This window comes from Electrona antarctica (assembly GCF_951216825.1).
Source record: "Electrona antarctica genome assembly, chromosome: 15".
NCBI lineage: Eukaryota > Metazoa > Chordata > Actinopteri > Myctophiformes > Myctophidae > Electrona > Electrona antarctica.
Genome location: NC_136796.1, coordinates 12906505 through 12929684, shown reverse-complemented (window position 1 = coordinate 12929684; position 23180 = coordinate 12906505). Strand labels below are relative to the sequence as shown.

General features: G+C 42.7%; 1 long non-coding RNA gene across 2 annotated transcripts; it reads right to left on the bottom strand.

The window, feature by feature from the left end:
* Positions 1-4973: 4973 nt before the first annotated feature.
* On the bottom strand, positions 4974-21704 carry LOC306938338. 2 transcript variants are annotated; one of them, XR_013791711.1, is made up of 4 exons: positions 21605-21704; positions 14672-14830; positions 9462-9575; positions 4974-6241 (listed from the first exon to the last, which is right to left on the bottom strand). It is a non-coding gene; the product is annotated as an uncharacterized lncRNA (long non-coding RNA). The 2 variants fall into 2 exon arrangements; XR_013791712.1 differs by lacking the exon at positions 21605-21704 and adding an exon at positions 21239-21358.
* Between the last annotated feature and the right edge of the window lie 1476 nt (positions 21705-23180).

Below are 23180 nucleotides of genomic sequence, written 5' to 3'. Positions count from 1 at the left end.
AGTGAGCTCTCCAAGGACAGCTTGTTACAGACAGACCAGTATTCACACTGGGAGGAGACGAAGCGGTTGCATAGGGGGGAGGGGGCGTGGGGGGGGATGAAGTGGGGAGACATGAACCCATTCACATGCAGCACTGCTTCTCTTAGTCCTCCTCATCCTACTTCTTCCTCCTGTTTCTATTTCCCCCCTTCTTACTCGGCATCCTTCATTCCTTTCCTTACTCCAATCCTCTCTCTTAAAAACACTGCTGACTATTATGTTTTTTTTTTTTTAGAGGTATTCCCTTTCCTCCTCTCATTCCTCTCCCGTTTCCCACTCTTCCTCCTCCTCTGAGCCACCTTGAGTACGAGCTCAGCCTTTTTTTAGAGCCTCCTCCGAGGGAGAGCACAGTCACCAGGGAGGCCTGCCTGGCTCCAGGAGGTGAAGAAGACAACCTCCAGGTGGAGAGCACAGTCACCAGGGAGGCCTGCCTGGCTCCAGGAGGTGAAGAAGACAACCTCCAGGTAGATAATGGGTAAAGAATGTGAACTACAAAGGGGAGGCGTAGGAGCCACACCCCACAACGCCACCCCATCTGTGAGGTCCCTCCAGGGAGACAGGGTGTTTTGGATGTGCTGGGAGTCTGGGACGCCCCACGGACAGAGAGGGAGAGACAGGCAGCAGTCTGATTAATGATATAGAAGCCAGGGTATTCATCACTGGCCCACATAAGGCTGTTGGTTGGGTGTGCTGCTGCGGCTGCTGCTGCCTCAGGATAATTTCTTGCTACTGCCCATTATTATTCCTTAACAATTAGTTTCCAGTGTTATTAATCACATTTTCAATCTGAATGAATCATATTAGATTAAATTGAAAATCATTCACAATCACATGGTCATTTTTTTCTTTTTTGAAATGTCTTCCACTAACGAATCAACAGCTGAGGTTGGAAGAAGGGAAGGGGAACTTGTGAAAACTTAAGTTCTTGTCTTATTACTTTTTACATGAGGATTCTCCAGATGTTGTGATACTGTGAACATGACATGCAGGTACTTTCTTTTTTTCCCCCGATCCAATATTTATATTTTTTATAAAACACGTTTATGCCATATCACAATAGTACAATATCCAGTTTAATATCATAAGTAGCCTTGCCGAGCCATGAGGCCCATAGGGCAGGAGCCTATCTCCTGTTTCTGTAGCGTGAGGCAGCTTGATGTACAAGTACACCCCCTGGACATGACGCTAGTATGTCGCAGGGACTTACCCCCAATCCAACCCTTGATGCTGAGTGTCAAGCAGGGAGGCACTGGGTCCCATTTTTTAGAGTCTTTGGTATGACCCGGCCGGGGATTGAACCCCGACCTCCCAGTCTCAGGGCGGACACTCTAACCACAAGGCCACTGAGCTGGTTTAATATCATGATATGGATATAATATTGATACTAGGGATGTCTTGATCACGTTTATTTTGCTCCCAATTCGACTCCAATCATTTGAAAGTGACATGATTGGGCTCGATTTCCAATCACGCAATTGGATCGGGACAACCCTAATAGTAAAAAATAAATAGAACTCCGGATTTCCAACCCATTTAAAAAAACATGGAGTGGAGTTTCTTCCTTGGCCTACTGGGACTCGGGAGTGTGCGTGTGGTGCCGAAGATGATCTCTTCACAGACACGCAAACAAACAGACAAACAAACAGATATTGGGCCCGGTTGATCGAAGGCAAAGAGAGTAAACTGAGCAGAATAATGTACGACTGTCTGCTTAACCTGTTTAACACAGGTGTACATGTGTCACCTTGGGTTGCACATGTGAAGCAAATATTGGACGACTGTGGTTACATCTGGCTGACCCAGAAATGTAATAACATTGACTGGTTGAAACAAACTGTCAAACAAAGGTTGAAAGATGAACTGAATAATATGACATCATGTGACATTTACGTTATGTACAAAGAAGAGTTTAAATTAGAGAAATACCTTTTATGTTAAATGTTAAAGTACAGACAGGCCATTTCTAACTTCAGGTTAAACCATACGATAATTCCAAAGGTCACTGGCAGATATAAGGGCTACCGAGAGAGTATCATGTTATATTGGAATGTAAGGAATATTAGCATTATGAACTTTAGACAAAAATACCTGCTAAATTATTTTATAACCCGCCCATCTACGTTCAAATTAATTTTATTACTAAAATCAGAAAAAACTAAAGTAATCTACAAAGTGGGTGCTTTTCTGAAAAATGTTCTTCCGCTTTTCAAATAATGAATGCCTTTTGCTATGTCTGCATGTATACTGTGAATTGTAGTGTATAATTTTGATTGTATAATATCTATGAATCTGTGCTCCATACAACGTGAACATGGTCGCGAGTTAAATAAATGATGATGACAAACAGACAAATGGACAGGCCAGGTATCTCTGTCACTGTATACTGTCCAATCAGTGCAAAGCACACAAAAGCCTTGGGAAGATTTCTGAATCGCTGGCCAATCGGAGGGGAGAATAGAATTATTTCAAACAGTGATGGAGTGCAATAACAATAGTCTGCTTGGCTATAGGCAACCACACTAATACGTAAAATTAATATGAGGCTAGAATTACCTACAGTAAGAAAATGGAGAAGCTGATTTGTGGGTAATGGTTGAAATAAAGTGGCGACAATAAGTGTACTATTCTGCCATTTCATAGGACCTCTCACACATTTAACGTGGCATATTGCTGTAATAGAAAGCATTTTACGACCAGCGCAAGATGACCAGCAAAGGAGAAATGGATTTAAAAGATGACTCCACCAGTTCATATTTCAGTCGCTCTTACCTTATGCTTTAATTCTGCCCATTATGTTCAATCGGCCGCTTTAATAATGAAATAGGTGGTTTTCCTTTTGTTGCTAATCTATCTTATTTGCTATGCAGCTACTTAAGGCCATTTCACCAGAGCTCATATTAGAATACTGGGCCCAGTGGGCATTAATATTGGATGAAATGGGAATATCATAAAACGAGCTCCCTCGCCGGAGGCCAAACGACTCTCATTGCCTTTCTCTTGCGCTCTGCGGCAATTTATAGGAAGGAATATTAATTACTGTCAAAGCGTTATGGTTATTATTAGTCCTCGTCGTTATACGGACTCCGGGGCACTACGTGGTGGGATGCTAAACAGGTAGAAGACACTTAAGGAATGGAAGAAAGTGAAGAGGAATTATTAAAGGTATATTCAGTGATTTGACTTAATCTAAATATCACTTATTTTTTCTTTTTTTCTGGATAATCCTCCCTACTATAGAGTGTGCTGACCATATAAGGAGTTCCTCCCTGTTCCCAGTGAGCCCCTGGGGTAAAAAAACCCTAGTTTCAGTTTTGGTGACGGGTGGCAAAGCCTTCATCCAATCAGGATGAGAGGGGCCTTCCTCCAATCATGATCGAGTGGGGGCGGGCCTTAATGCACATGCTGTTGGCCTGTTGCACTTCCCCCCACTGTAGAGCGTGCATGTGCACATTTTGTTACCGGGGCGGACTGGGTGGTTTTCCAAATCACCCAAATCACTGAATGCTCCTTTAATCTGCTATTTTGGAAATAATGTTGATGGTTGCTGTTGTTTTTTATGTGGTTAAGTGGTTCAGTGACTAAACTGGCCCATGTCAGTCGTTTACCCAGTCTCTCTATCCAACACTCGCTCGGTCTCTACTGGCACATGAGGATCATGGGGCTTTAGTTGATAAATACCTTGGACCAAGGGCTCACCAGCCACTGATTCGCAGCACTTTACTGTGTCACTTTGTGGCCGAGGCCTCATTAAAAAAGCATTAGCCTCCCCTTGGTCCCATGATGGAGGCCATGTCTGGCTCAGCGGCCGCCGCGGGGATCTATTTAAAAGTGGTGTCAGGCATGGACAAGGAAGGGAGGTGGGGCGTGGGGAAAGGTGAGAGGAGCGAGCGATTGAGTGAGATAAGAAAGTGTGAAAGGAAAAGAGAGAGAGAGAGACAGGCAGAGAGAGACCTAGCCACGCCACACAGAAGACAAAGTTAGATAGGGGAGTGTGCATGCGTGCGTGCGTGCGTGCGTGCGTGCGTGCGTGCGTGCGTGCGTGCGTGCGTGCGTGCGTGCGTGTGTGCGTGCGTGCGTCGCAGGGAGGTGGGGGGTCATAGGATGTGAGGAGCAGGCAGAGATAACCAGCTTGCAGTTGAGCGAGTGTGTCTGTTCCCTCATGGGTTGAGGAGCTATCAGACTTTAATTGATATCCAGCAATTAAAGTCGCCACTGCCAACCCTGAGAGGGGGTCAGGAGAGGTGGAGTCAGGAGGAGGGCTGGTGGGGGGCGGGGGAGTTGATGTCAAGGGGTGGAGTGAGGGAGCATAAAAACACCAGAGTAAGCGCTTACTGCAGATCATTAGTAAGTTAGTCTGTAGAAAAGTTGGGGGTGAGATGATGTGGTGATAGAGGAAGACTGCATGTAGACTTGAGCATAGATATATATAAACACTAGATGGCTCAAGGCGGAGTTTCTGACGTCGTTCACCCGGCAGCCATCTTACTTTGGGGCTACAGTACAGTATGTTCAATGGCAGCTCAAACAGAAACAGTCATAACTCGCTCAAATCTTGACGGATTTACAAACGGGTTGGTTTATTACAAACGTTGTCAACGTGGCTATGATTCAGGACACTTATCTGCTTAATTTATTTTTTTATATGAACGTCGTATAAAAGCATATAAGTATGCTCTCCATTGGCCAACAGCGCGGGTGAGCTATCTAGAGTTTATATATATCTATGGACTTGAGCGTAGTGTTGCTGAGAAGGGGTTGGGGGCTGGACGTTTTTGTAAAAGAAATTGTGTTTGTCACATTTTTGAACAAAAAGTAACATTTATTCTGTGAACTTTTAGAAAATAAATGTCCTAGCCAACATAACAACCGTCAACCTATCCAGCGAGTTTTCGCACTTCTTCAAAGGATGATTTAAAAGGTCAAAGACTTCCCCCACCGACCAATGGAAAGGGGCAAACAATGAAACACATCATTGGAGCTCGCCCTCTCCAAAAACTAAAATGAGGATTAGTCACCCTCCTTGCAGCAGACCAGCTCTGCTTGGCTCGAGGATTTAGCATTTGCAAAAAGAGAATTAGCAGTGTTGCCAGATCAGATTGATCATTAACCACAGTCTAAAAAAACACAGCTCAAAATGTATACTTGCCATAAAATTGATTCACTATGTATGACTTTAGCAAAGACAGGCCAGAAGTAATGTAAGATGCAATTAGGCAAGGAACTTATCTCTGTCTGTCTGACACACACACACACACAACACACACACACCACACACACACCACACACACACACACACACACACACACAACTGAAGGAAATATGTCTTAGATATACGAGCTGACAAAATAATTGTTTACATAATACACAAAATGCGCATCTTTCTTGAACTGACTCGACTGGCAAATAAATCAACGACTCAAATCTCCCCAACAACTGACTGGGGGGCTTTATAAAATCCGCACTCTCAGTCATAGTAAGAGTCTTGTTTAATAATGTAGATGATCCGCAGCAGCAGTCAAACATGTTTTGCCGCGCAGGCCTTCGTCAGTGTCAGAACTTTATATGTATATAAGTTGCACGTGAACAAAGGTTTGTGGTCAGGCCAATGTGCCCATCCTCTGTAGCGCTAGTCCCATTCGATTTATTATACAGACAAGTCTGTGCTTTTTTGAGTGGCATTTCACACATAACAGTCCAAGGAGCTTGATCACTGATAAGGTGACTGATAAGTGGTATTATCCAGATGAAGGGGAATTAAGTCAAGGAAATGTAAGGACAGAAGGGGTGGTTAAGTGACCTACCGGTAATCGTGTTGCACTTTCCATTGAAGGCTGGGTCCTGACATCACTGCATTGAAGGCTGGGTCCTGACATCACTGCATTGAAGGCTGGGTCCTGACATCACTGCATTGAAGGCTGGGTCCTGACATCACTGCATTGAAGGCTGGGTCCTAACATCACTGCATTGAAGGCTGGGTCCTGACATCACTGCATTGAAGGCTGGGTCCTGACATCACTGCATTGAAGGCTGGGTCCTGACATCACTGCATTGAAGGCTGGGTCCTGACATCACTGCATTGAAGGCTGGGTCCTGACATCACTGCATTGAAGGCTGGGTCCTGACATCACTGCATTGAAGGCTGGGTCCTGACATCACTGCATTGAAGGCTGGGTCCTGACATCACTGCATTGATGGCACACATCTAGGAGCAAGGGGAAATTATATTGGCAATCGCTCTATTTAGACAATGCATGACTTATTAAATCATTGGTAATCATTTTGTGGAGCCTGGAGTTTATTTTCTATCAATAAAGTTACTTAAGTTTTCAGCTATATCGTCCTTGTGCTCCTCATTCTGGGCTGACGAGTTGGTCACAGATATATTATTCTAACTTGAATACTAACTTAGTATTGGAGTATTGGAATGTACAGTAGCAGTAGCTATCAACACACGGGGAGAGAGAGAGAGAGAGTCGCATGTCTAATGGCTTCTGCATATGAGATAGACTGTCGGTTTTCACTGATATTTGTCTTGCGACCCAGCGGCCTTGTATGCAACACATATACACACAGATGGCCTTTTGCACAGCGGGATTGTTCATAAGTAACGTCCGAGAAACTGGTGCTCCCGATAAACAATTATGAAAGGAACTACTGCACAGTGCACTTTGAAATATCAATCTGCAGACTTTAGAACAGCAAAACAACAGAATGGTAAACCATAATATAAGCACATCTCTACAGCTAATATCACAGAAATTAGTTGACTTAAAGAGGCAGAAACTGCTAGGTGTACAGTATGTCACATAATTATAAACTGAGAGGCTATAAAGCAGGGTTTTAATTTCTAAACTATGGATCTGCAACCAAAATGGGTCGCAAGCTTGTTCCCCATGAGGTCCCTGCATGACAACAACGGTGACTTTAATGAGCCCTGGGTCCCGCAGCAACAACAAATTCAATCATGAATTCTCTCACTATAAATTTAAAGACTGAACGGGGAGGAAAACTTTAAGATCCCCTGGCACATATTAGTCTTGTTTTGGTGAAATCTGTCTTTAATTTATTGCTTCTAAACTTTGGACGGTAAAAGAACAGAATGGGAGCTGGAACCATCTGGAGGAAGTTGCTGAAATAGCCTGACGGTAATGAGATGGTGAGAGCACCTAGATTTTGCTGACGTCCATAGAACTCCCCTAACCAATTAATAATAAAATTCCCCCTATATCCCTCCTTTGTCTCATCTTCCCTCTCGCTTTTTTCAGATGAAACTGTAGTTAATTCTTGCTCTGAGGGCGTCGAGTTCCCATGAGGGAGAAACTATGCCCGGACAAAAGGTTAGAGAGAGTTGAAAGACCATGAACCCCAACCTTATTCACTCACTACTGATTTATTACCCATGTTTACATACGATAAACAAGCCCAAGGATGTATGTGGTGATGAATTGGGAAAGGTGAAAAATACCATGACATTAGGATCAGCTTTGTGGTTATGTCTGTCTGTCTGAAGGCGGACCGTGCCCATATCTGTGCCCAAATATGTGCCCATATTTGGGCACAAATATGGGCACAGTCCCTACATGCCCGACATCGGTACTAAGAAAAAATACATTGTCTACATATAAGAAAATAAAATCACACCCGTATTAAGTGAGGGGCGCTCTTATACATCATCATCTCATTCACAATTTGCGTCCTCACTTTTGTTTTCAATGTTTGTGTTTGCACTCAAACACTCAAAACTGGCCATTCATTGTCAATGGCATTCAATGTTTGTGTTTGATCAAACACTCAAACCTGGCCATTCAACGTCAATGACATTCAATGTTTGTGTTTTCCCCATCCCTCAAAGCTGGACATTCCCCTCAAAATCACACTTCGTGATGATGATGTATGATGATGATGTATGATGGTGACGCGTGTGTGTGTGTGTGTGTGCGTGCGTCATTCAGTATGGGCATTTGTAAGGACACACAGGAATGGCTCAAAGGGGTTATGACACAAGGGTTGAGAAGAGGTCATACAGTACAGTGAACGGTAGCTTTGACAAATGGATAGTGAACCAGGTTAGGTCAAAGGTTTCCTGCACCAGGCAGTGTAACCTCCTCCGACCAGCTCTTGGGCAGATTTATGACCTTCCACTCTCCATTCCTTTATAGAAATAGACCAAAGATGGATTTGAACAGTGCAGAGGTGACCGGTGTCATCTGGAAGTGAATCAAGGGATGCAGAACGTATAGGGCCGTGGTGGCCATAGCCCTACCAGAATACCAGAATTTAGATTGTTTTTGTAATTAATTTTCTTTTTAGTTTTACTTGCAAATAATCATTAATACCTATTAGTAATCATGTATCATAATGCTATGAATGCTATGAATATGAATGCTATGTCCACGCACGCACGCACGCACGCACGCACGCACGCACGCACGCACGCACGCACGCACGCACGCACGCACGCACGCACGCACGCACACAATCAATAGTAAGAGCTGTGGCAGAACTGGCCATGGGAAATCATGAGGAACGCTGTTTTAATCAGATGGATATTGGAGTGGCCACTGACTTGGAAAATCTGCTACTTGAAGGTGCAAAGGAAGATCATGTTGCTTTGCCTCGAAAAACAACAGAGACCAACTCAATGCATGTGAATTAGATTCCTATTGCTTACACACACAACTCACTATGTTTGCTGACATGTGATACATCATGAATGCCATAAAACAAGTTCCAGGGGCCAAACACTCCTTCTAGTGGGCAACGGCTGCTTCATATCTCCACTGTACTTCACCAGGCCGGTGCCAACGGCCACTGCAGAGAGGTCTGTTACATCCTTGCCTCAGATCAATAACTATCTGTGATCCAGAATGACCCAGTAGAGGTTAAACTACCTGATGTATGGCTACTGCCACAAAGAAAACCTGCCACAAATGGACATTTCATCAATTGTGGCAGTTTGCTGAAAGCAACGGGGCTTTCTTTTGAAACTTTTAAGTGGTGTGCCAATAGTGCACATATTTTTATCTATGTATTGTTCTTTGTGAAGGTAAGGGAAATTGTTGGGCATGGGGTGAGTGATGGGTCCTGTGGAAAGTGTGCATGGGATTCCAGAGGGAGACAGAAGTGAAAGTGATGCTGGGAAAGTGATATGTTCTACTGTATGTTGGTCTGTGATAAATTGTCTCGATAAAGTTATACAAATTATAATCCTCAACTCCCATGGTCTTAACAAAACAAATATACAGATACATATTATAAAATTACCTGAGCTAGAAGAGCTGTAATCATAACCCAAATAACAAATGAGAGAAAAAGGAGGGTGATTATTACCAACAACAAAAAATCGTGGCCCCAAAACGTTACATCCCGTTATGTGGTGCCTGGCTTCAATGATATAGTGGCTGCTGAGTGGAGAGACATACCAGACTGTGTAGCCTGATGGGGACCGATAGCTTCACTAGCATCATTCTGTGTTCACTGTCGGGGTGCCCTGGAAGGAGGAATCGGTTGTGTATTGATGGCATACACAAGAACACCTGAGAGAAGGAAAGAGAAGACAGTCCTAGATAAGTGAGGTGACACAATGAACACACAGTGAAAAGGAGTTGCTTCACAGTCAAAACCTCAGGTGCATTCTTTTTCTTCTTTTTTTAACAATATATTTATTGCATTTTTCTTTTTTTGTACAAACAGACAATACAACAGAACAATACATAATACATCAGACAATACAATTACTTAAAAAACAAAACAAAAAACAAAACAAACATACAGTACATGTATATAAATACAGTATATTAAAATAAGGGCACTTAGACTGGTAACAACATGGGGTCCTTATGGCCACAAGACCAAATAGCTGCAGAGAATACAATTAGACATTTTCAGCTTCCACCATTAAATAAGATAAATCATTAACCGTAATATATTGGATAAACCGTCCCCATATCTTATCAAACATATTTTGTTTATTTTTCAAAGTATAAGTGATTCTTTCCAGAGGTAGACACAATGACAGCTCCCTAAACCACTCAGGTGCATTCTAAATTGGTTCGTCACACTGACAGCATTTAAGTGATTTACTGAACAAACTCTGACGTTAACGGACCAATCATTGTTCAGACGAGGGCGAAGAGACTTGACTTCTGTGATTTCTGGAGCCGCATACAAACATACAGTTTAAGATAGGCAGCATGTCCACAGCTACGATTACACACAAAAAAACAATACCACGCTCATTAATTCAATAACTTACATCATGTGTCAATTTTATATAAATATTGTAACGACCCTGCAAAAGACCTGGCCGTAACTTGCTCCTCCAAGGGCGCTAGCTCTCTTGGCGCGGCTTATTGCTTGCCTGATCTACTGTCTTTTGCAGGGTTGTTAACTTGTTACAATATTAACTAAATTGATTGACATGGGTAATCTTTTCTATTTTAAACCTACTTAAACCGCACAATTCATTTTTTTAAATTAAAAATGGTGTCGCCCATCTGCCACTTGTCAACATTGATTTGTTTCCTTATTTTCAAGAATCTAAGCTCATAATCCACTCCCATCTTTACAAACAGGACACTAACAATGGTTATTTTCATAGCCAGGACTGCAATCGGTGATAAGGCATCCATTATCCGCAACTCTGCAAATATGTAGCTCCCTTTCCCACTCCTCACTTTCTCTCTCCCTCCCTCTCTCCACCATCCTGTAAAGCCTATAAATCACATGGTGATAGATTGGCTCCAGTGGGAATGTCTCACCCCAAGGCTTGGAGCAAGGGTAGTTCACCACATACGCCTCCTTCTTTGTTCTGACACCAAGCCACTGCAGGATATTTACATGAAGGGCAGATTCTAGTCATTCTGGCCTGAAGCAGTGGATCTGAGACGTATATTTGTGAAAATATTCCAAGGACAGAAAATAAAAAAGGCGACAATAACAGACATTTGTGTGGGAACAAATTGTAGGTTATAGTCGGGTTAAAGACCTCTTGGTGTAAATATTGGCAATAGCAATTGTTCCTATTTATAACGTGGCTTTATGAGTGTGTTGCAATCTGACTGACAAATCAAACTAAGACCTGAAAAACTGAAAGACCTAAATGTGTGAGGCAATACTACAGTCTACATTCGGTTCAAAACTTGCACTTAACTCCTGTTTCACACAGATAAATTGGACACTTAGATTCAAATGACCTTCATCTCCACCAGTGAGCCACAATGGAGAGCTCATGGAAAAGACGTGCTGTGAGGAGCATCTCACCATCCATCACACCTCGCAGGCAACACAGAGGTGGTTATCCACTTGATTCTAGATGGTCATTTCACTGTTGTTTGCTTGGGTCCTTAACTCCAGGCGTATTTCATGGCAAAGTTAAATATATATACAACACAGACAGGCTTCACAGTCCAAACAGCAGGGGTATGACATACAGTCTGCGTGATGACTCAGTTGTAACACCTTAAAGTTAATGGCTATAGATACAGATAGCTATAAATAGCTAAAATATGATCCATTCCAGTAAGACAGACAGACATACAGGTAAGGTAAGGTATTACCTTGTGTTACTGTACTGTAAATCGCTCTAGATTAAGCTAAATGCCTAAATTGTAATTCAATTTAATAAATTTATAGATTGTCAGTACTGCTACATTTCCTTGCTACGCTAGTTCTTGCATATCAGTTGAATCATCAAGTCATATATATATATATGTGTATATATATATATATATATATATATATATATATATATATATATATATATATATATACACATATATATATATGACTTGATGATTCTCACCTTACACACAGGGTACGGGACGGGTAGCTGTAGCATTCTTAACCACTTTTAACCTGGAATACGTATTTTTATATCTACTACTACTACTGCTACTATGTATTGTACGTATAGGCTATGACTAGGTACTGGTTCTAAATTGACCAGTCTGGGTAGAGAAAGGTTATTGAATACACAAGAAGCAAGGTTAAAACGCATTCCTCCATACTGGCCATTCAATTACATCTTAAACCTTTATCTGGGCTCAGCGGTCCAGGCACCTTGGCCGTTAGTCCGAGTCTGGCAGTGTGCCACGGGTTTGACTCCCGATCCCGACGGCCTTTACTGCAGGTCACTCCCCCATCTCTCTCCCCCATTTCCTGTCAGCCTACTGTCTGTCCCTCTATAAAAAATATAAAATATAGGTGAAAGCCGCGGGAAAAGAAGTATTTAACCTTGTGATAAAGCCTAGGTTTGCATATAGCGAGGTATGTCTCTTCGCTGGGTCGGCCATTATATTTTATGGTTGCACCTTGACTCATAAGTGTGGACGTGCTGACGTCTCACCTTGGTTAAGTTTTCGACGCTTAACAGTCAGCAGTGTTAAGACTAATTCATGCTCCGTCGCACAACGGTGTCACGTGCCGAAAACAACAGACCTAGTACAAGTCGCCTTGTTGCGGGTGCGACTCATTGTGGGGCTTGTGGCCTTGTGCACTAAGTATGAATGAGGCTAAGTATGAGTATTGATTGAATATCACTACTGCTCAACTGCTGTGGAGTAAAGTGTCAAATCAATGCACAAAAGACTTGCCGCCACCACCACATGGATACCCCCCCACCCCCCCAAAAGTCACGTTGTCATGGTCAAAGTAATTGGTGTCAGCACAGTTGAATGCCCCCTGAAATTACTTTTTAGCAGTTATATGTTAATATGACAATGATTTATTTCTCAACTTGATGTTTGTTCTTTCTCAACCAGTGCAATGTTTTGAAGCAGTTAAGTGTAGCTACTCCTGTACGTGTGTCACCTCAACAGTCACTTTCAACAAGGTCAGGAAAAAGTTATTCTCACCCTTCCTCCAAATCATACTGTTCTGTGATTCCATAGCTGTCAATCCAAACCAGAAATGCCAATCTTTCTATATCTCTCCCTAGTTCTCTGTCTCCTCTCGCGCGCACACGCAGATTCTCCCCCCCCCCCCCCACTCTCTCTTTCTGTCTCTTATCAGGACATCAAATCATGTCCTACCCTTGACACAAACGATCTGTGTTGTATGTCTCGTGTTTGAGAACAGCGGGAAGTATTACCGTTTCCTCTTTGGCTCAGAACCAAAACGGCTGCCCTTGACGGATACTAGTTTCCTTAACGCAAAGGGGGAGATGCATGCAACAAGCCAGCAGATGGTGTGAGAGATAGAGGTGATCCTATGGGACCAACAGGGCTGTTAGATGCAGACCGCATCTCGGACCAGAAGCCCCAGCTTCTTCAGATTCAAGCTGGTTGGCCGTCTGTGGCTTGGCCAATTTTTTTTTTGCCTCAGTCACAGTCACAATATACTATAAACTGAACCCTAGACACAATAACTAAAAGGATACAAAAAGGTTGTGTTTTAGACAGAGATAAACAGATAGCAGTCTCTGTTAACCGCTTTCAATCTGGTTTGGGCATGTTAATACTGTCATTTAGTAACACAAATACATAAAAACAAAAAAAAGTAATTTACAAAAAAAGTAGATCTACAAGATCATAATGCATTGCCTCGCAATGTGTTGTGTCACACATGACAAGGAGGTAGGTCGTAGGTGGTATATATAATATAATAATTGACTAAATCGGTTAAATTGGCTGACCACTTAACTCTGTATTTGTTTTAAAATGGTGGTACAGAAATAGTGAAAATAGCTATCCACAAGACAAGTAGGACGCGCATCGTGCCACGTTGAATTAATATCTTGAATAAATATATATTAACATAAAATATAACATCACATGGATATAATATATCCACGCTGTTCCCAGGCGGATCCCGATAATATTATTATCGGGATCCGCCTGGGAACAGCGTGGCTCCAATGAGGATTTTGAACTTCATGTGGCCACTGGCCAGCCTGTGACGTAGTCTCTATGATAATGTCTACGAGATATCATATGACTCCAAATTTGGGCAAGGCTTCTGACTCAAAGATTAAGGGCTCCATTTTCGTCACCGCTAAAACCCCTTATCCCTAAACTTCTTTGCCTTTTTTTTACTATTTTGCAAAACATTTTTGAATAGTTAAAATGGCCAGTCTACAAGCTCACAATGTGTCAATGTAGATTGTCTAGTTGAACTATTCAAAAATGTTTTCAAAATAGTAAAAAAAAGGCAAAGAAGTTTAGGGATAAGGGGTTTAGCAGTGACGAAAATGGAGCCCCATGTCTCTTCTCTTCAGAGCAGGCAACTGATCATTCCCAGATTTGTATGACGATCTGCCCATCCATTCTCTAAATATTTTGTTCACAGACAGATGGACACGCAGACTGGACAGATTACAATAAACTGTAAAATCCTGAGCATAGTGGGCAGTGTAACAAGGCAAGCACAAGCATTATGGTCTGACATTGCCAGGACACGCTCACAAACATATCAGACAACTGCCCAACTAAAGATTTCAGCTACAACACTAGGCTAGCAGTGGTGGGTTCAATGTGTAAACCAATAACCTCAGTGCTCATTTGGATATATTTGTACAATCTCTGCATTTACAACTGGATACAATTAGCATGGAAAAACATGGCTTCACTGCTGCAAATTGTGTATTGTGGTCAAAAATGTGCATAAGGTGGAGGGCACGCGTGATAGGATTTACCAACTCTTTGCACGTCTTGAGCCGAGCCAATCTGGCACGGAGGTCTCAAGGTTGACAGCTCTGTGATGCATGGCGGTGGAACACGGCTTTCCGACGGCGTTCAGTTGGTGTCACTTACAGCGAGGTCAGTTCCCCTGCACACACTCCTCCACTGGTTTTCTGTATTGAGTGCACAAAAACAAACAGCTGCAATGAAGGAGTGATACTGTGCAGTGTGCAACCACGTGTGTGTGTGTGTGTGTGTGTGTGTGTGTGCATGTGTGCGTGCAACTTTGTTCTTAAATATTAATGGGACCTCTATAGTCAATTGCAGATGAACATTTTATTCACAATATACAGTAGGTAGGTGTTGTGTACCAAAAAGTGCCAATCCACAAGCTCACAGCGCATCGTGCTGCGCATATTTTCCGGCACTGTAAATCCTGCGTTATGGTTACATTATTACTTTTGACATGTCATTTAGTTCAGTTTTAGTACTGCTGTCTACCATGGGGAAACAGTCAACCTTGTCAGATATGTTCCCATTTGAGTGTGAGACATTTAAACTAAAATGATTATCTCACTTAAAATGGCTCACTTAATATATATTGTCACACTTAACAACAGTGACAGAATGGAAAAAAAAACCTTTACATGTATCCATGCATTCATGTTTAATGCCCTATTCCATTTCATGTTTAATAATATTATAACAATTTGCTATGCATGATTTATTCCAGTTCAATCTCTGATATGCCATCTGACATACAAGCTATCACAAGTGAAATTACGCAGTAGAAAGGGGGGGAGGGGTTATGGGAAGGTTACAGCGAGGCATCTGAGCGTAAAGTGAGATTTTCCATGGAAAAACAGAAACCTGGACCCTTTGTCTCTCCTCTTGTCTGCTAATGAATTGGTTTTAGCCTGTTTTGGAGCAAATTACCCTTCCCTCTCCCCCTAATTTTCCAATTTGCTGTGTCATTTATATCTAATTGAGGACTGCACTGGGCTGTATTACTCTCACAAATAGGGTGATATACTTTATTGAAGGTCTGCTTTATACAGAGGGGCTGGTTAACCAAACATCAATTGTAGTCTATACAAAAGCTGAGCATTTCTCTTGGAGGTTGGGCAAGATTGCAGAGGAGCTCTAATTATTTCTCAAAGGCAATCCTGCCCACGGCTCATTTTGGTCACTTTCCTTTTTTTTATTCTTTGATTGACTTAATGAATGGGGTGAAAATTCACTTAATTTCATCCCTACCCTCCAAGTGTTTGCATCTCATATTCATCCAACCAAAGAAAAGGTTGTTTCCAGTGTCCAGTCTACCCAGCCAGGCCAGGTCTGTCATACCGTATCACCTACATTGATTGATTGATTGAAGAATTTATTAACAGTTTGCAGAATTACAGTACATTTCAAGCACAAACTCAATACAAAGGCTGTTAACTGTGAGTGAACGACCCAATTAAGCATTACACTTGTTTCCAATAGGGTCCACCATGTTCAAATCATCAAAACATTTAGAGACGTACAAATAGACACTTCTATAGACAGAACAGGAATTCATCATAAAGGAGGTAAAAAGGGAAAAGAAACATATACAGTGAGGGGAAAAAAAGGGGTGTCATACTACGGTATGACAGACCTGGCCTGGCTGGGCATACAGTACACATACCGTACCTACTTACGAGGTATGAATAAAGTTAGCAACTTATAACAAGTCAGTTGTATCAGTGTCCTCTATGTCAAAATTGTAATTGAAATTGTTAATTTGCTAAAAAAAAAAGGCAGAATAATAAATAAAAGTTACTGTGAAATTGTCAAGCTCCAAAAAGTTCTGAATGTTCTTTTGGGGTATATATATAATATATTTTCTCCCCAACACCAAATATCCTGTGCCGTATTTACAGTGCAGGCCTATAGGCACAAATCAAAAAATAATAAAATATATATCATAGACAAAAGACAAACTAACTCGGGCCTAACAAAAGCCCTACAGCGGCAATTTATTCAAAAGATGAAATCAGTGTGTGGTTCTAGTGTCCGCCTGTCCATCTGTCCGTTAAACAGTGTCCGCCTGTCCGTTAAACCAATCACCAAAATTGATATACATGCTGCCAGTAGGCCACAGAAGTACCTCCACTAATTTCTGAGTGGTCCAACCACTCCTATACGGAGCTTTGTGTGTCTCTGGCTGGGTCCGAGCACGAAAATAGCGTTGGTTGGTTTTCACAACCAAGTGTCACTGTTGCGCAGCCTAACACACACACACACACACACACACACACACACACAGTATATATGATGATTTTGGGTGTGACAGTACAGTACAGTACAGTAGAGGGACCCCCTGGGGACCCCCACACGGTAACTGTCATTTCCCAACCGTTTCGGACACGGGGCGGCTCGCCGGAACCGGTCCGGCCCCCTGGCCGCATTCCTGGTGGTCTTGATGTTCCGGGGACCCCCCAGGGACCCCCCAGGGACCCCCACGCGGTATCACTGTCATTTCTCGTCCGTTTCGGACGCGGGGTGGCTCGCCGGAACTGGGCTTCCCCCCTGGCCACGTTCCTGTGGGTTTGGAAGTTCCGGGGACCCACCGGGGACCCCCACACGGAGTTACACCACTCAGTTCACACAGGTGTGATTTTCTTTTCTTTCCGAGAAGCAAACAGCAGATGTTCCTCCACCTTGTTCATGGTTAATAAGGTTGCCTAGGTGCTCTAGGTGACAGAGAGGCCACCCATCAAAATGCCAACAGACACCAGACAAACATACGTGTCCAGAATGCCTAATTTTGGGGCCCTGCCACTTTTCTTTACCTTCAATCATGTCCTCTAGTCTATCCATCACTGAAACACCTCACAAAGCCTTTGGTGGCATGTGTTTTCTTAGTGTTGACCATGCACCTCAGCACACAGAACATCATACAAGTCACGGCCCTCAGTTGGGTCAAATTGAATGAGAGACAGTGGCAGACCGAGGTACGTGTGAATAAATCGATTAGAGGAGCACTTGACGGATGGGGTTTATAGGGGAGCACGACACACCAGAGAATTAATTTAGCCCGGCGAAAAATGCCTCCGTCAGGTTCATTCATCTTGGCAGAAAATTTGGCAATTTCCCCGGGTCTGGAAGCTCAATTAAGTAATGATTCCAACAGTTTGGGGAGGCAAAAGCCATGTTGAGGGATACACTGCCTTCGCATGTCAGACATGTGTGTTAATTATGACCGATTTTAGGAATACAACATCAGAGGGGGGTGGGGGTATGAAGAGAGAGGAGGAGGGGTTAAGGCGGAGAAAGTTGAGCTACAGGAGATAAAGGAAGGCTGGGGCCGTGGGGCGGAGTTAGTATGAGAGTGGAAAGAGGAGTAGGTGTGAGGGTGGGGACGCACAAGACACTCAAACACAATCATTACTTTAAAAACACCCCTTGTGTAAAACATAAACCAGCATGTCACTGCGCAATGCTTGGCCACATTCCATGGTCACCTGCTACGCGTCTAAGTCTGTGTTCTGTGTCTCAGCCACCCTCCGCCTGGAGTTCCAGTCCCTCATCCATAACGTCTGCACGGATGATTAATGTAGCGGGGGGCGCTCTGTGACCTCAAAATCCACCCAATCCATACCGCACCTGTCACTGCACCATTGCCCCTCTCGCTTACTGAAAACCAAGCCATCCGTGCAAAATGGCAATTTTCCACCCACCTAGAGAACAAAAAAAAAAGAGGATGCAATCCATTCTGCGGCAAAATAAGGGAAATGCGATGATAAGTAGAACAGGTGCGCGAGGGCTCAGTGTGTGCACTAACGAGGGAGTTGAACGGCACGCACCGCTGACCACAACAGCTGTGGAGCTTGGGATGCAGAGTTGGGCTTTACCTCTGGTGCGCAGTTTGCACAGCAAGAATCAGCAGATGATGGAGCACTTAATAGGGATACAAATGGAATGAACCAGGTCTGAGGTGGAGCAGTAGCAGTGCTAGCGCCCATATGTTTGGATAATACTGCAGGGTTCATTTTAACCCGAATGTGGTTACATGTGTACACTCTCAGACTTACAAATGGATACATTTACACAGAGGTTTTTACTGTGTATCGGTGTCGTGTGATGCGGGGGGGGAGAAGGAAAGAGCCATGCGTACTGTCTACCTGTGCCTAAGGTGATGCCCAGAATGACCTCTACTACCCGTTCGTTCCCAGGAGGAAACACCTAACGAGCTCATCACACTTAATTCTTTCTCTGCCTCTAGCTGTTAGCATAAATTAAGTTAGCCTATGCCACCATCCGCGTTCACTTTAAGAGGAGTTTGCCCGCCCCCCCGCCCAATACACACACTTTAGTATTGTTAGCACAAGCACACAGTGTTTACCTCTCGCTAGAAATGTTTACATGTCGGGAGTGACGTGGTGCACAGTCACAAACTTTGTATGGCTGAAGATCCACCATGGACAGCTCTGCTGGATTCCGACTTATGGAGGTACGAAAATCCTACTCTTAACCGATGTAAACGGAGATCAGATTTAACGTCCCATGCATAGCAACCGGATCAATGTTAAAAGCTGCTGTGGGGCTCAACCATTATATACGTTGGGGTCTGTATATATATATACGGACCTAGCAAATAACGTCCCCTAGCGGCGGGGTACGTATATATACGGACATGACAGAAAAATAATGAACGAAGCCTAATGAGCCCTTAATTGGCAGCATTATGATGTCCCTGAAGGTCAGAGTGCAGGCAGGCTCTCATGTCCCTGAAGGTCAGAGTGCAGGCAGGCTATCATGCCAGCAGTGGAACGGTTTGGCACTTCTTCCTGCCAACACATAACGTCACATGACTCACCTCCGTCTCACTGGGAAAACAAAGTCACAGGAGGATATGGGGAACTTGGATAAGTAAAAAACATATACTTTGTCGTTTGTTTAGCAAAAAAAAAAAAAGCAGATCTCCAAGCTCACAAGACGTTGCATTTAGATCTGCTATGTTTGAAAAATAAAATAAGTAATGATAACAAGCAATCATCGTCGTCATCAACAACTATAATAATGGTTATGGGTGAATTCAGGCTGTGGCATATAAGTCTTAGGCCCTAAGAAGTGAATGAATGTGTATGAATTGAATATACAGGACCATAATGGAAACATATCCTTTTAGAATTACTGTAGAATTGTGCCTCTGTAGGCTACTATTTTGCAAAATGTTAATATAGTATTAAATCAAATTACCAAAAAAAAGGTTTGTTCTTATAAAAATAGGTTTGAGGTAACCAATAATAATAAACAACCTGCCATAAATAAATAAATACTGTATTTACGGCAGTTCTGTACAGAATAAAAGTTAGGTTGACAGTGAAGAACTTGAAATTGTAATTGAGGTTTTACTTTGTTGGTAACAACTTGAAGGCACCACCTGCGATTACTGAAAAGCTCTGATGGCAAAAACAGCCAGACGCCTAGAACTATATTTCCCCCTCTACTAAAGCATGCAGCCACAGCAGATTGAACAATAACACGAAAGTACATTGTGTTCTTGTTTCACCCTAGTCAGAATCGATTAATTTCTTTGATAAGAATTTAACCAGCCATCACACTTGCACTACACTACTTCATTCAGTGCAGTTGCCAGTTCATTATTGTGTGTGTGTGTGTGTGTGTGTGTGTGTGTATGTGGGGGGGGGGGGGAGCTGGGCAGCCTAGCTGTGCCCTGTGCGACAGCAAAGGTTGCCCAAACTATGCTGCACTTCTATAATGATATGCTGCCGCCACCTAGTGGCTGAAATGACACACAGAAGTGAGTTAAATACAAGTAGCATTACAGCAGTGGTTTTCAACCAGTGGTCCTTGGGGGGGTTCCAGCCTCCAGGCGGTCCCCAGCTAAATGATGGAAAGTTGGTAACCAAATGGACCTTATAGATCTTTAACTTACGGGTCCATTTGGTTACATTTTATGCTCTCGTCTCATGAGTTAACTTATTGTTAAAAATCTGCATTATACGTTAGCCTAATACTTAAGTAGGCCTACGTCAACACAATTAGAGATTATTGTTTTGTCTGTTATCTCTTCTATGGTACAAACATCAATACAGCATGGAAATGTGGACAAAATCTTATCTAACGACTATACAAAATATTCTTTAGTTTTGGGTCTGAGAGACTAAAATTTAATGTCATCAATATTAATGGTGGTCCGTGGCGTGGCTCAAATGTAAAATAAATAATGGACCTTGATATGAAAAGAGTTAAAAACTCCATGAAGTCTAATGGTTATTGGTCCAGGGGCCAAAACTGAGATGTCATGTCACCCACCAAGCAAGGTGACTATATACTTTTCCCCCTTCTTCCTATAGTTCAGTCAGTGGTTTTCAACCATTTTCATTTCAATGTCCATTATTTATTTGCCTTATGTCTGTGTCCACTGTCCACCGACACGCGACACACACAGACACATGGGCAGTGTAGCCTAAACCCAGAGCCATCTCGCGTCACCAGGCTTTCCCGTAGCCAGGCGCAGTTCCTTCACAAACACACTACACACACTAAACTATAGTCTATAATACAACAAAACTACATTTGTTTACCTGCTCAAATGAAAATCTTCTGTTGTATCCGCGCGTAGGCTACAGCACACTTGAAAACACACGCACCCGTGCTCACACACGCATAGGCACACACGCCAAGCAAATGTTTTGAGAGGCCCGTCGCCCGCATTATCATAAATAATTAAAAATAAATATAGCTTGTAGGCCTATGTCCCTCCCTCTCCCCTCCAAAATAAACGACGCCAACCTGTTCAGTGCAGGGAGGTCGGGACTCGGGACCAGCCAGGTGGTGTTCAGCGAAAAAGGAGTCTAAAAATACGAATATAGCCTTTTACAGAATTACAGTGAGTAGGTTAATAGAAATATAGCATACTTGAAGAAAACTAAAAACTAAAACAAACCCACCTCATAGTAACGCAAGTTTGGCGCTGAAAAACACTGGTCCACTCCAGGCCACTGACTGGTCTCAACTTCAGGTTGAATTCACTCAAGCACACAGCTGGAGATGATAGATCTTTAAAAGTGGCGCGAACCTGACTGCTAATAAAAGTAGCCTACCCTTGGTTCCTCTTAGCAGAGCAGCCAGACCTTGGCTTCTGAACTGTACTTTCCTGTGCTTTCTTTCTACAAACTGAAAAAGTAGGCTATTCAATCAATCAAGAGTCAATACTGAGGTTCTCTGTGTTGATTGATTGATTGATTGACAACAAGCATATGCACAATAAATTATTGCACATAAAGGATATTACAAAGAAATCACACTTGTGTGAAGTGAGGGTCACCTGGTAATCATGTTTGTTTAAGGTGTTGTAAACAAGCATTAAAAGTCCAAAGACTTGACTGCCACATGACGCCACGTTTAGTGCTCTAAACAAACATTAAAAGTCCATAGCCTATTGGCTGCCACCCTATTTGTCTGTTAAAAGTGCACTTGGCTGCCATGACAGGACATAAGTCAGTTGTTGGACAGACAGATACAGCCCTCAAAAAACACAGGTGTCGGATTATTGGGACGTCGGACTAATACTACGCACCCATGGGTCGGGTTGGTGAGTCAGGGAATCCGGTGCTTAGTACACTCCTCTCCCAAACACACACAGATTAATTGGGTGCATCTGGGAGAGGGTGTACTAAGAACCGGATTCCCTGACTGACCAACCCACCCACCCACCCACCCATGCAAGTTGGGAATGCATGGCATTCATTGGGAATGCATGCAGCATGGCATGTAAATTAGCATGTAATATGACATGGCTAATTTGTATTGCTGTGATCTTATTCTAGTACTTGAAAGAAATATACTAAGTGATATCTATATGTATGTTGTCTAGTATAAATGCCTGAAATCTCTGCTTGCACGTGTGTGTGAGTGAATAATGTGTCTTTCACTCGAGAGTATGGCCATCCATGTATGGGATAAAAAAAAGAACAGTAATCAGTGAGACATAACAAGGACAGACAAAGTTACTGTAGATAGGTTTCACTTTTGCTTTTTACTATGGCTTGATATTTTTGTTTTTGCCTATCGGTGAACGTGTTTGTAGTAAGAAAAAACAATTCATTTTGGCCTTAATTCATGATGTGTAGGCTACTTAATGCCTACAGTATGAGTTATGGAAAGATGGTGTGAAAGGTGTATCAGTTGATGTGATAGACAAGCGAGCACTGTGATATCAAACTTGAACAGTGGCCGGTGTTAGATCTAATGGCGATCTAACACCGGCCACTGTTCAATGGTGCTAGTGATGTTGCCAATTTTCCCCAAAGGGAGTAATGATTACATTTGGTAGGCTAAATAGTTTCCTATGTTTGTTGGCGAAATATTAACATCTATATGGTTCAATAATAATGGAAATTCTAAATGAAAAACATCACAAATATGATACTTATGATTTTAAATTGGTCTAATAGTAATTAATCTAGATGCAGAAGCAGCAATCCTGTAGAGCGGTTAGATTAAATAGGCAGCTACTGAAAAAAG